Source organism: Anastrepha obliqua, chromosome 5 (genome assembly GCF_027943255.1).
Source record: "Anastrepha obliqua isolate idAnaObli1 chromosome 5, idAnaObli1_1.0, whole genome shotgun sequence".
Lineage (NCBI taxonomy): Eukaryota > Metazoa > Arthropoda > Insecta > Diptera > Tephritidae > Anastrepha > Anastrepha obliqua.
This window is the reverse complement of record NC_072896.1, coordinates 127,190,332-127,205,156: the sequence shown is the minus strand read 5'-3', so window position 1 is coordinate 127,205,156 and position 14,825 is coordinate 127,190,332. Positions and strand designations below refer to the sequence as shown.

Below are 14,825 nucleotides of genomic sequence, written 5' to 3'. Positions count from 1 at the left end.
GTATCCGTCATAAATATGTATATGCCAGAAATATGTATAAGTATACATAAATGTGTATATAATTAAACATTTTTAACCAATAAATTATGAAAACCCAGAACTTTCCATATTTGACTCGTTCCAAAAAAAATTTTTTCTACATTACGTCTATTGTTTATTTTAAGGCCGAATTACACATTTCAAACGGTTTTAATCAAAAAACGCATTAAGGGTTAGTGAATCTCGCCTTGCAGTTGATGCAGGAACGTGTGAGAAAAATTTCATAAAAATACGTTAAATTTCAGCAAAATTGCAAAAATTTTATTTTCTCTAATCTGAGACCGTTTTAACAGACAGCTGAGCTCGACACATTTTTTACCTACACTGCACCGCTATCAACACTAAAAAGTACGGTGGCATTTTAAACCGCTTTCATCTTTTTTGTAACGCATTTTCATTTTTTTTTTTATTTTTTTTTTTTTCTCAAAAAATCTATATGAAATGTCGCAAATTTTTCAGAGAAAACAGTAAATTTAAAGTGTGGGGTAGTGCCTCTCATTTTTTACATCTATTGATTTGTTTTTTATGCTGTTTTTCCTCTGGCGCAGTTACGTCTTCTCCTCTGTTTGTTTTTTAAGGGTGGAAACAACCCTCTGCCGTGTAACCCTCCATAAGCCGTCGATGATCTTGCGTAATCTTTGTTATGTGTCTCTTTTGCTTTTGTTCTCACTTCAAGCCACGATCGCTGATTGCATTACAATTGTCGATTTTTACCCTTGAATTTTGTTGAAAAAATGCCAGCAATTTTTTATGCGCAAAACGAAACTTGAAGAAAAGAAATAAAATAAGATGCAACGGGGAGACATTAGTTGGTTTTGAAATTTTCTTTACTGCTTAGCAGAAATCAATAAATGGTAATAAATAATCAATTCAATATGGCAAGTTGTGAAAAGAGGAAGTAAAGGGATTCGATAAGGGACTTAAATCCTATTTTTTGGGCATTCGAATACCTTGTTTCCGTTATATTTTCTAATTTTTCTTTTTTATTATTATTTGTTTTTTTTTGTGAAATACAGCAGCTTTTTTGCGCAGAACATTGCGCAAAGGTTTCACTACAAAGGTACTCTTTTTTATTAGACGCGCTTGTTTATTAATCTGTGTAGAACACAGAAACTCCAGTAAATTCATACTTGTATATACATACGTACATACGTACATATATAGTAAGTATATAATAGTATATAAATTGCGATTATTTGAGCGGGAATTAGTTTAACGGATTGCGATGATGCCAGGTGTGGAGCACCTCGGGTAGTGGACTGATTATGTTTGCGTGTATATATAAAAGTGATCAAAACATAATACTTACATATGTACATATATACATACACATGCATATGCACCTATGTCACTATGTACTTGCAAGTGCGAAATCAAATTTTAAAACTTGGTAAGGCAGTTCTCCTCTGTGAAATAAATGTCGTCTTATTTTGTAACTAAATATCTGCTAAACGAACACACAAAGAAAATGGGAGGTGAAGCATAAGCATTGAAATTTAAGTTTTTCTAGAAAATAAAAATTAAGAATACTGCCCTAATTCTCCTCCAGATTCCATTATTTTAATATTAGTAACTTAAAAAAATAGAAATTTGGGTTTTAGCGCTGCAAATTTCCTACTCAGGATTGCATTAATACTTATATGCAGACAAAAGCATTACTCAAAAAGCTTAAAGAATTTTTAGAGGGGAGATTCTGCAAAGAAAAGCCTGAAAATATTATTTCAATTGACTAAAATGTATTAAATTTTTAAAATTTAGACAAAAAATTATTTTAACTTGCTTTTCCAAGTGATTGAGTTCAAATATTTAAAGAGAAAAAAATTGTACGAAAAACAATCTTGGACTCATTCAAATTTGTCGCTTGGTTTCTTTCAATACAGTTAAAAAAACAAAATATTATGAGAACCAAAAGTTGACAAAATGTACTTCAAATCTAGTCAGGTACTCGGACATTTGTTTCGCTTCCTCCTGAGCTCATTACTATATCTTCGAAAATATCTCAAATTAGTCTACAAATTCTGCTACATAGTTTCCGATACCTTAAGGCAAGATATAATAAATAAATATGTCTTTTGGCCCTTCTAAAACAACCGCCCTTAAAAACTAAAAGAACAAACTAGGGCTGCTTGCAACCATCCTTACTGCCTACTGTGAAGTTATCTGCACAATCTCGAGTTAAGCTCGACCAACTCTATCACTCTTGCGACTCGGCCCCAGAGATATCAATACAACTGCTCATCGAGTGATGAAACCTTATAAAAAAAGGTAAACATTTAAATTTTATTAAATGAGAATAAAAAAACATTCACTGTTCTAACTTACTTACTTCCGGCTGTCCTGATCTCCTCGTGGAGCATAAGGAGTGTACCAGAACCGCATATCGCAAAATTCGTGATTTTTTGGTGGAAATAATCGGCTGAATTTTCAAGAAGCTGGTTCTGTCGAGGATAGTAAATGGCATGGCAACGAAAAAGTAGACGTTCTGTTGAGAATATTACTGATGTGGCCAAAGTGTTGCAGAACAACCTTCAACATCGATATCTCGACGCTCTCGGCAATTAGGCATTCATTCATCGGCTGGACTTACATAAGAATTTGCAGAAGAATCGAAGCTAATAGATGATTAATAACGTAGAAATTTTGTGAATTGGTTCTTTGAACATGATGCCGATTTCTCACGCAAAATCATCTTTAGTGACGGAAACATTAGCATATCTGGGGAGAAGAAAATCGTAGAGTAATTTCGGAAAAATCATTACATTTCGTGTGAATAGAGATAGGAGTACCATTTCAGCCAACAGGTAGCCATTTCAGATTAAAAAAAAGCACATAACTTTATTATAAATATAGCCTCAATTGAGAGGCACCAAAAATATGTGTTGAAAGAGCGCTCTCTCTCCCTTTGGCATAACTCTAGAACTCATAACTAAGACGCAAAAGGCTTTTTAAGGAAGAACGAAAATTCATTTTTTTGTTCATTTTCTGAGATGATATTTCACTCTTCAAAATCTTTACACAAATTCGATTTTTTCTTTACTTAAATTTTTTACTTCCCCAATTAATTTTCTACCTGATGATTGGTATTGGAAAATGCGAGTTGGTTTTCGAGTTTTTTTATTGAAGAACTTGGATATGCATATGAGAAAACATGAAATCAAAGCTTCTAGTTTAGAAAGTTGCGGGTGTATATACATGTATACATACATATGTATGTATATGCTTACACAAATTTTAGAGTAGGTGACCACGCACCAGAGCCTAAGCTGTACATCAAATATCTTGGAGTAATGATTGACCACAGGTTGAACTTTAAGCAGCACCTAACATTCACCAGGGGTAAAGCAGCGAAGGCTATTACCAACCGAAAAACTGAACGGGAGCGAAGCATTCGTACGTGGCAGCAAGAATGGAAGAACTCTATGAACGGGCGAGGGATGTATCAATTGATTTCAAATATCTCCAAATGGATCGACATTGGCAGATAGACTTCTTCTGATCCAAGTATTTAGTGAACATAAGCGCTTTAAGTCTTTAAATCATGCAAGATTTAAGCATGACAACGACCCGTCCTCGTAGATTTAAGCCCTTTTTGTGACAACTTAGTGTATGTGTTCTTTGTCTGCCCTCGTTTTGAATTCGAGAGGTAAGAGTTGAGCATTAAGGTTGGGAGGCCACTAATGTTTAATAACCTCATGGATATTATGCTTGGCTCAGAAGAACATTGGTCCGCAGTCAGTAATATGGCAAACATAGTATTCACCAAACTGCGTCGCGCTGAACAACTGCGCAGATCCTCATGAAGAGGAAATAGGCCGCTTCCCTTCTCGTGAAGTATTACGTATTTAACGTTTGTCCTGCGGTGGGTGGGGAACGGAGCTAGGGTGGGCTGTTTGTGGGTGAGTCGAAAGACAAATGTCAAACTTTTTGGCTTCTGATGTTTTGTGCCTCCCTCAAAAACCAATAAAATGAAACGAAAACGAAAACGAAAAAAACACATTTGTATGTAGAAAACTTGTTTAAATTTTAGTTGTCATTAAATCATTTAAAGTTTTTTTTAGATGAAAATTTAACAACAACTAATTGAGCCGTTTTCTCACGCACTTTTTTACATTTTGCTGACTTTGAAAGTGGTATAAGTCGTTCTGAAAACATTAAAAGTATAAATTTTTGTTAATCACACTTAAAAAATGATTGCATTATAAATTTAAATCAATTTTATATTTAAAAAACATAAAATCAGCGCTTTAACATATTCCAATATTTTTCAAACCATTCAAATGCAACCCCTTAAATATCTCCATATAATATAAAACGGACTTACACCACTTTCAAAGAAAACGACTCAATTTCAGAACCCACCGCTGAGCTTCTCATAGCACCACAATCGAACTTTACTTATCGAGAAAAATTTTTGCTTTCTGAATAACAAATTTGAAATGTGGAAATAAAAATGCTGCTACTAATATAGAAATTATTTGCAAACGCATGCCACTTTACTTTCGTATGCTACACAAATGCATATACATACTAACAGGCATGAATAAACATTGATGTACTTACTATACCTATACATATATACATACATACATTTGTATTTACAGACATCCCCATTGCCAGGAAATAAAGCTTATATATGCATGTCTATATGTACTTACGTGTATGTGCTCCTAATAATGTTTGAATAAATATATGTTAGACAGACATATGCACACACATACATATGTATTAATATTTACATTTGCACGAATGGACCAGTAAGCAGTGCTCAACAATTCCAATTCGTCTCCCCTTATACGATTTATGGTGATTTCCTAGTATTTATTTAAATTCGCTGAAGTTCACTTTCGTTCGATTCATTGTGTGGCGTGCATGTAAACCTTCCGATTCCATGCGCACCCTATGCCCGCAAGGCCATGCAAAAATCTCCCTTTTGGCGCTGCACTGCCTCCTCAAATGCTGAATGTGTCCATTCATTTGCGTTCGCTTCGTTTGTTTTCTTGATTAATTTCCACACGATGCAAACACTCACACACATACCTTACATACGCCCATGAACACGAAATATGTACGGTTATGTGCATGTACACACGTAGAACAATTTACAACCATACCCGCACTTGCTAGAGGTCAATGCAATTCTAATCTCGTGCGTACGAAGACTTTTGCTCTGCATTGTCCTGACGAGGCTTTCAAACCACGAACGTATGTATGTATGCATGTGTGCATGTTTCTATATATGTATGTATGTATATACGTATATGGTATATATTTTGTACTCTATGTAAGTTTGTGTGCATGAAATCATGTTTGATCGCGTGTGCTTATTTGCCATCACGCGTGGGTATGTGTGTAGGTGAGTGCGTCTGTGTGCACCAAGCACACTGTCTGGCATGCGTCTGTTTTTGGCAATAATCAAGTTGCACGTTACTAAGACCTCACCCCTCCTTTCGTCCTAGCGCTTAGTGAGTTTTGTGACAACTTTAATCAGCAACCAAATGCGGAGTTTGCTGAACTTTCTCAACGAATTTACCTCAATTCATTAAAAGAGGGTGGACAGGACGCCAAAAACAATTTGCCTACATGAAAGGAAATGTAAATTTGCCGATTTTGGACGTGTCTACTCAATTGCCCAGCCCACAGGCGGAACATGCACATACAGACATACATCCAAGCAAAAGGGTCTCAGTTTTCAAAGTTCAAGTAACTAACTAATAGCCAGTAAGAAATACATATAAAAAAGTATATGTATGTCACATGTATGTATGTAAAAATATTAGATATGTATGTAAAAGTAAAATTTATATTCGATGCAGTAAATAAAATTTAAGTTACTAGCTGCGTCAGTTGTGCAAACTTTTATGTTGGTGGTTTAATGCGCTCGATCATTTTTTGTGTACCAAATTTAGAATGTAATCGACAGTGAAGTACCCGAGTAGTTATTTGAACACTTCTTAAAAATTTAAAGAACGTTAAATGCATGGAAACATGCATTCATACTTACATATATACGTACACCTCGTTTTCTACCAGTTAAATCAAATATGTTGAGTTCCATTGCAATAATTAAACTATTCATTTATTCATAGCTTTGGTTTAGGAGTCTATTTTAAAGAAATTGGAAAAAAATAAACTAAGTTGTTTTATAAAACGTCACTCATATATAAAAACATATGGGTACTTCCGTCATGTCGAACGTCACCATCGTACACATTCAAAGAGAAAAAAACCGTCATCTAAAACTTTTCTTTTGTTTTTAACATTAAATTTAACTTATAGCCCTTAATTTGTCCCTAATTGGTGCCAAAGTTGATTTTGGGCAATTTTTTGCTTTCAGGATAATTGCGAAAAAACCAATGCATTCGCACAGGACAAAATAGAAGTGGTTTTCGGGGCCTACAATTCAAACGCCGATATCAGCGAACCTGAGGCAATTTTAAGAATGTTGGACGCTGATGTCTCTCAAAAATTCCTTTTGATTTTACACCAAAATTATTCATACTTTCTTAATAAATTAATTTTATGGTTCATTCACTGACGCACGGGATATTTCTCTCCAAGATGACGACATCAATTATTTCTGTAATTATTTTTGCGAAATTAGTAGATATATTATATATATACATAAGTACAAGTAAGCTTAGCAAAAATAATTTTAAGTCAGCAGAGTTTATTCAATATACTTATTTTCACATAAAAACTATAAATTTAACAAAAATACAAATTATGAATAAAGTGCTTTTTCGAAGGAGCTTTTCGTGGCATGTTTTTAAATGAAGTTGGCATCAGGAATAGCATCAGTTTTTTTCAGAATAGGTAGTCCTATCTGCTTTTATTTCTTGAACACTGCTATTGCCAATGCTTGCGTGTATTTGTAGGGCTCGTTTTCCATTTGTTTTGCATTTCACCCTTGCGATGTCGCACGTGGCCAAATTTACGCCCCAATTTAGGTACCAAGATCACAAATACTCCTATTTTTCAGCAAAACTTTTTTATTTTAATTGTACAAAAAATCTCTGTTTATGCTCAATATTTGATGAGCTTTCTGCATGTGAGTACTTTCGAGGTACTGATAACAAAGATGCTTTTTTAATGTCGCAGTGGGCATCGAATTATGCATTAAAGCAAAGCAAAAACTCAGTTATATGAATCCTGTAGTACCTTATACATTTTTTTTACTCTTGGTACCGTCAGAAAGATTTTAGAGCGCAAAGAAAAAGTTGAGTCTACACGGCTTCGCATTCGAATATCTCGAAATGGGTTACGAATACACAATAATAATATTGTAATAAAATAACTCACAATGAAAAAATATATTTAGTTCTGATTGTTTCCCTATGAAAAATATGTTAAAGCTATGTAATTCAACTATGTAATCAAGAGAGGGGCAGGAATCAATGGGCCCAAGTTCAAAAAATCGATTCCGATGGGATCCTACCCAACAATATTCCAGGCAGAAATACATGCCATTGAAATATGTGTGAGAGAATGCCTTAGAAGGAAAATGAGAGGTACTCACATCTACATACTTTCAGATAGCCAAGCGGCTTTAAAAGCCCTTCTATCAACAACCATCACCTCTAAATTGGTAAACGATTGCCTAAACCTCCTAAACACTTTAGGAAACCTCAACACAGTAACACTATGTTGGATTCCGGGACATGAAGGACATGAGGGAAATGAAATGGCTGACGACCTTGCAAAACAAGGAGCAAATATGCAACTTACTGGTCCTGAGCCTTTCTGTGGACTGACAAAAGGCCACATTAATGAATTCCTTAGGAAATGGGAGGAAAGAAAACTTGCCGCACACTGGCTAAACTGTGCCGGTCAGCGTCAAGCCAAACTATTCCTAAGTCCCAACAAAGGAATATCTGACAAACTTCTCTCACTAAACAGAGTAGATCTGCGTCTTTTAACCGGATACCTTACAGGTCACTGCAGCCTGAGGTACCATCTAAACAATATTGGTCTATCCGAGACCAATGTCTGCCGCTTCTGCGAAATGGACATAGAAAGCTCAGAACATGTGCTTTGTGAATGTCCTGCGTTGGGCAGACAAAGACTTCACCACCTTGGTGGTATCGTAGTATCTCCATGCAATCTTTGGAACAACAAACCCAAAACTGTGCTAAAATTTCTAAAAAGCCTAAAACTCTAGGGTTACAAAATAGGCCTTTCACAATAGATCAGCTCTGGTCGCAGTGCGTAATGGCCTTCTAATAATAATAATGTAATCAAGAGTTCATGACTTGAGGTGCCTGACCTCAACCATATTTTTCCCACATATACACGCATACGTACACACTTCCATACTTACTTACATACATAAATGATTGCATTAAGTTCCAGTTAAATGGTTGTGTGATTTTCACTGAATCTGTGGTTGGCCACGATATTCAGGTGCTTATGTAAATGACTTCTTCAATCGATGCAATTACTAAAATTAAGTACAATGACTTATTAATCAATACTTACAAGAAATACTCGTATAGCTGGACATTTTGTGTGGGCAGCGAGATGAAATGTTTGACAACTTTGACCGTTTCACATGATCCAGCCAAAAGTAAATATAATATTTCAGAGGTGAATACCTCATAACCTCATTACATACTTACACACACATACATGCAGATATGTATGAGTGAATTAAAGAGCTCAGCTGAATTTGCATGAAATTTTGGAAAGTGAGTCTACTAAGAGTACGTCAGATCCTAAAATTTCAAAGTTCAGTGTAACATGCAGTTATGACAACGCTATTATGTAGGCGGTCAATCTTATATATAAAAGTTAATATTTGTTTGTTTGTTTGTCTTTTAAAAGCTGTCAATCCAACCATCGGCTTGCAATGAAACTTCGTCAACTTATTGCTTGCAATAATATGGAATAGAATAGAGCGCGTTCAAAAAATTTTTCTTAAACAGGCACTACGTTCCCTATGATTTGAGTCCCCTGTTCCATCTTATAATTCTCTTCTTCTTCTTAATTAGCGCGATAACCGCTAACGCGATTTTGGCCGAGTTTAACAAAGCGCGCCAGTCGTTTCTTTCTCGTGCTAACCGGCGCCAATTGGACACACCAAGTGAAGCCAAGTCCTTTTCCACCTGATCTTTCCAACGCAGAGGAGGCCTTCCTCTTCCTCTGCTACCACCAGCTGGTACCGCATCGAATACTTTCAAAGCCGGAGCGTTTGTATCCATTCGGACGACATGACCCAGCCAACGAAGCCGCTGGATCTTTATTCGCTGCGCTATGTCTATGTCGTCGTAAAGCTCATACAGCTCATCGTTCCATCGTCTACGATATTCGCCGTTGCCAACGTGCAAAGGTCCAAAAATCTTACGCAGAATCTTTCTCTCGAACACTCCAAGCGTCGCTTCATCGGATGTTGTCATCGTCCAAGCTTCTGCGCCATACGTTAGGACGGGCATGATGAGAGTCTTGTAGAGTGTTAGTTTTGTTCGTCGAGAGAGGACTTTACTGCTCAATTGCCTACTTAGTCCAAAGTAGCACTTGTTGGCAAGAAAGATTCTACGTTGGATTTCAAGGCTGACATTGTTATCGGTGTTAATGCTGGTTCCTAAATACACGAAGTCTTTTACAACCTCAAAATTATAACTGTCAACAGTGACATGGGTGCCGATACGCGAGTGCGCCGACTGTTTGTTTGAAGACAGGAGGTACTTCGTTTTGTCCTCGTTCATCACCAAACCCATTCGCTTTGCCTCTTTATCCAGTTTGGAGAAGGCAGAACTAACAGCGCGGTTATTAAGGCCGATGATGTCAATATCATCGGCATACGCCAGCAATTGTACGCTCTTATAAAAAACTGTGCCATCAGGTTAAAGAAGTCACACGACAACGAGTGACCCTGTCTGAAACCTCATTTGGTATCAAACGGCTCGGAGAGGTCCTTCCCAATTCTGACGGCGCTGCTGGTGTTGAGCAACGTCATCTTACATAGCCGTATTAGTTTTGCGGGGATACCAAATTCAGACATAGCGGCATACAGGTAACTACTTTCCGTACTGTCGAATGCAGCTTTGAAGTCGACGAAAAGATGGTGTGTGTCGATTCTCCTTTCATCGGTCTTTTCCAAGATTTGGCGTATTGTGAATATTTGGTCGATGGTAGACTTTCCAGGTCTGAAGCCACACTGATAAGGTCCAATCAGTTGGTTGACGGTGGGCTTCAGCCTTTCACCAATACGCTCGCTAGAACCTTATAGGCGATATTTAGAAGGCTAATCCCGCGGTAATTGGCACAAATTGCAGGATCGCCCTTCTTATGGATTGGGCAGAGCACACTTAAATTCCAATCGGCAGGCATGCTTTCATCCGACCATATTCTGCATAGGAGCTGATGCATGCTCCGTACCAGCTCCTCGCCGCCATGTTTGAATAGCTAAGCCGGCAGTCCGTCGGCGCCCGCGGCTTTGTTGTTCTTTAGCCGTGATATTGCTATTCTCACCTCGTCATGGTCGGGTAACAGAACGACAATTCCGTCGTCAACGATTGGGGTATCGGGATCTTCACATTCTCTATGACATGCGCAGCTGTCACCGTTTAACAGGTTCGAGAAGTGTTCCCTCCATAATTTAAGATTGCTCTGTACGTCAGTCACCAGATCGCCGTCTTCGTTCTTACAGGACAACGCCCCGGTCTTAAAACCTTCTGTAAGCCGCCGAACTTTCTGGTAAAATTTTCGGGCGTTGTTCCTATTGGCCAGCATCTCAAGCTCCTCGCCTCTCGTTTCTTCTGTCGGATAATACGTCTCTCTTCCTTTTTCAGCTCTCTGTAGTGATCCCACATGACTCGCGTTGCGCCCGATCGCAGCGTGGCTCTATAGGCGGCATCCTTTCTTTCAGCGGCAGCATGACATTCCTCGTCGTACCAACTCTTTTTTCGGGCTCGCCGGTATCCGATTTCTTCTTCGGCGGCGGTACGTAGGGAACGAGAAATGTTGCTCCATTGCTCGCGCATGCCGCTTTGTTAGGCAGTGCTCTCCGAGAGCAGGAGTGAGAGTCGAGTAGCGAATCTTCTGGCTGTCTGTTGTGATTGCAGCTTTTCGATGTCGAACATTCTTTGCGTAGGTAGATGTACGTTTTTTGCTGCACAGAGGCCGGTGCGCAGCTTGGCTGCAACAAGGTAATGATCCGAGTCGATGTTGGGTCCTCGGATCGTGCGTACATCTAATACACTAGAAGCGTGTCTTCCATCTATCACAACATGATCAATCTGGTTTCGCGTTTTTCGATCAGGAGACAGCCAGGTAGCTTGGTGTATCTTTTTATGCTGGAATCTGGTGCTGCAGACTACCATGTTTCAGGCCCCGGCGAAGTCGATCAGCCTCTGTCCGTTACCGGATGTTTCGTTGTGCTGGCTGAATTTTCCGACTGTGGGACCAAAAATTCCCTCCTTGCCCACCCTGGCGTTGAAGTCGCCAAGCACGATTTTTATGTCGTGGCGAGGGCAGCGCTCATAGGAACGTTCCAAGCGCTCATAGAAGGAATCTTTGGTCGCATCGTCCTTCTCTTCCGTCGGGGCGTGGGCGCAAATTAGCGAGATGTTAAAAACCGCGCTTTGATGCGGATTATTGCGAGACGCTCGTCCACCGGAGTGAACGACAGTACTTGGCGACGAAGTCTCTCTCCCACAACAAATCCGACACCGAATTTGCGCTCCTTTACATGGCAGCTGTAGTAGACGTCGCAAGGTCCTATGGTTTTCTTACCTTGCCCTGTCCATCGCATCTCTTGGATGGCAGTGATGTCAACCTTTACTCTCACGAGGACATCAACCAGCCGAGCAGAGGCACCTTCCCCATTAAGGGACGGGACATTCCAGGTGCATGCCCTCAAATCATATTCCTTATTTCGTTTTCAGGGGTCGTCATCAGTGTTGGAAGTTCTCATCCGAGGCTTTGTGTATGTTTTCATTGGGGGAGGTTTTTAAGTGGCGGGTCCCAAACCCAGGGCACAACCAGCTATCCTGGAATGCTTCGCCTTCTCACGTTAGCTCACTCCCGAACGGGTGTTCGGAAGCTACCCAGAGGATACGTGGGCTAATCCCGGCCGTTGTGAGCTGCTTGAACCATATGTAGAAGAATCGTCCTGGCCACTCCCAAGTGAATGGCGATCAGTAACTTTCCCCACTTGCGTGGACTTCTGCACATGGAACCATCCTCCACATGGAAGGACTTCTACACATGGAACCATCCTCCTCTTATAATTCTCAGTTAAGGGGAAAGTCTTTTCACTTTCGCTTTTTTTAGTCTTGTTAATGACATCGTCGACTGTCCAGTTCTAATTAAGCCTTCACAATTCTTACCATTTTTATGGGCACAACTTTAAGACTAGACTTGCACCCACTGCTCGTGCACTTCGAGACTATAATTCATTATTGGATTACAGCCTGCCTGATTTCGTTTTATCTATATCTAATTTGGTCTAATTTGACTTTATATTGATTATTAATATTTTAGTTGCCAAATTCGGCTTCTTTTTCTTTACAACCTTGTTTGCATTTAAGGTAAATTGTACTGAGGATTATAAAAATAAATAAATAAATAAATTGCTGGAAGGATATAGGCATAGCAAAATTTATTTCAAATACTAACCATTTTTTTAATATTACATATTTTCTGAACCTTTCGTGCCTGAATACAAAAATTTGAGACATGGGCATAAAGTTTTAATGTCTTAACAATTCAGAAAAGTGGGCGGCATTGGTAAAGAGAGCACAAAAAAATGTATTCATTTTTACTAAAGACGGAGAACCAAAAAAATATTGCATATCCTACGATAAAACACTTATTAATAATTCCCATCTCTCTCATTAATAAATAATTAGATATCAAAAAGTGTACTCTCTATATGTTATAACTAAACTCTTTCAATAACATTGGTTTTTCTGCGGTAGCGACGCTCCGGTTAATAGTCAATAATAAAGTAAATAATATCTACTTTGGAAATTATTATAATACTGGATCCTGGATGCAAAAAATTAGTTATCCTAGTTACTAATTAATAATTACACCGGTTTACACTTTTTTTGCGCACCCAATGTCCCAAACTGTTTGCATTACATTGCCAGAAGGTCTATTGGAATCCATCCGCTTATGACTAATACCTAATGCAAATGTGTGATGATGACAATAATGATATGATACTGTCCCGCAGGCCAATGTTATTCGGAGAGCAGTTGTTCTTCGAACCTTAGCCAAAGTCTTACGTCTTCGTGTCTTCGTGTTGTTTTGAGGCCATCAGGCCAAATTTCACTGTCGTATAGCAACATCGATTAGGTAGTTGCCATAAGTAGTTTCCTTTTCCTGGCTATTGGTCCACCAATGTTTGGCATCACCCTCGTAAGCATGGCTTGACTATTTTGGCTGATTTCTCCGCTGCATGTTTAATTAATGCGATTGGGGATGTGTCTACTTATCCACAACTAATGCGATATTTAGAAAATGCTGATATTTTAAATCAAATGAACAAAGTAAAAAATTTTTCATATTTCATTCTACAAGTATTTGCAGTGGCAAATCGCATTCCCAAGCCCCAAAAATGAAAGTATACTTATATCAGTTGAGAAAAATCAATAAAGGACACCTTTCCTCCCAGTATAGGGCAACTTTAATTATTTAAGCATCCGAAAGTATATGAAAGGGCCACCGCTGCAATAACAAAAAATTCACAATTGCAGATTTTACATTTTATTACTATGAAAAACGACTCAATTACTTTGATACTTTATGCGTAAGCCACACCCATTCTCATAAATGCGAACGCATACATGCATATGTAAATCTACATACACAAATGCACACATACACACATATGCATGATTGGGGAGTCAAGTTGCTGGCATCCATACGTACGTGTGCATGCGTGTTCATATGTATGTAGTTGCAATTGGGGCTAGGCACATTCCGACAAACGTGCATCCATCCCTGCCAACGGCTGCTGCAAGACATCATGAACGCCATGAACAGCATGAACGGCACTTCACTAACAAGGCCGTACTCCTTATGCTAATCATGGCACTGCAAACGGCATCGAAATGTGCTATGCCGTGCCGTGTTGTGTGCTGAGTGAAAGAGAAAAAGTTACTTTTACGCACAAGCACACACATAAGCATATTTGCATCGATTTGCAATAAGCTGAGTTTACGCCAGAGAGCGAAAGGGGAGCACGAAAGAATTCCAATTAGAATGCAGGCGCGCAACAACAAAGTTGCAGTAACATCAAATACATTCCACAAAAGAACATATATTTGTATGTAAGCTGCTCATGCACTCAGCAGTGCAACAGAGCAAGAGCGATCAGGAGAGGAAGAGAGAAAGAGAGAGAGAGCGAGCGCGAGAACAAGAATGCGGAGAAATATGTGCTGAGTGTAGATTTCCATCAGCGCACTCATAATCCGAGTGATTTGGGTTCGAGCGTGAAGCATAACAATGTAGCCAGAGAAAGGACAAATAATAAGGCAATAGAGAAGGCGATGAAAGATGCATGTGTGTGTGTGTGATACGTAAAGTCAGGATTCTGGCAAGCATAAGTACGCAGATTTATGTATGGTAAGTGCACCAACACTATTGCAGGCGCATTTTATGCATGAAGACAGAGTTGCAAATGCGTTGATTGCACTCGGTCGAGAACATACAAATGAGAATCTACTCAATAGCCTTGGTGGCTACGTTCTTCATTGCCTCGGCAGCAAGCGGGTTTTAGATTTTCATTATTTACATTTACAAAATTGGAAATCGTAAAGGCAATCGACTCGTACGCTTTT

General features: G+C 38.7%; 1 protein-coding gene across 1 annotated transcript in view; it reads left to right on the top strand.

Moving 5' to 3' along the window:
- LOC129248981 (uncharacterized) overlaps window positions 1–14,825 on the top strand; it is a 99,525-nt gene that overhangs the window by 47,124 nt on the left and 37,576 nt on the right. The gene's annotated exons all lie outside the window — the stretch shown is intronic.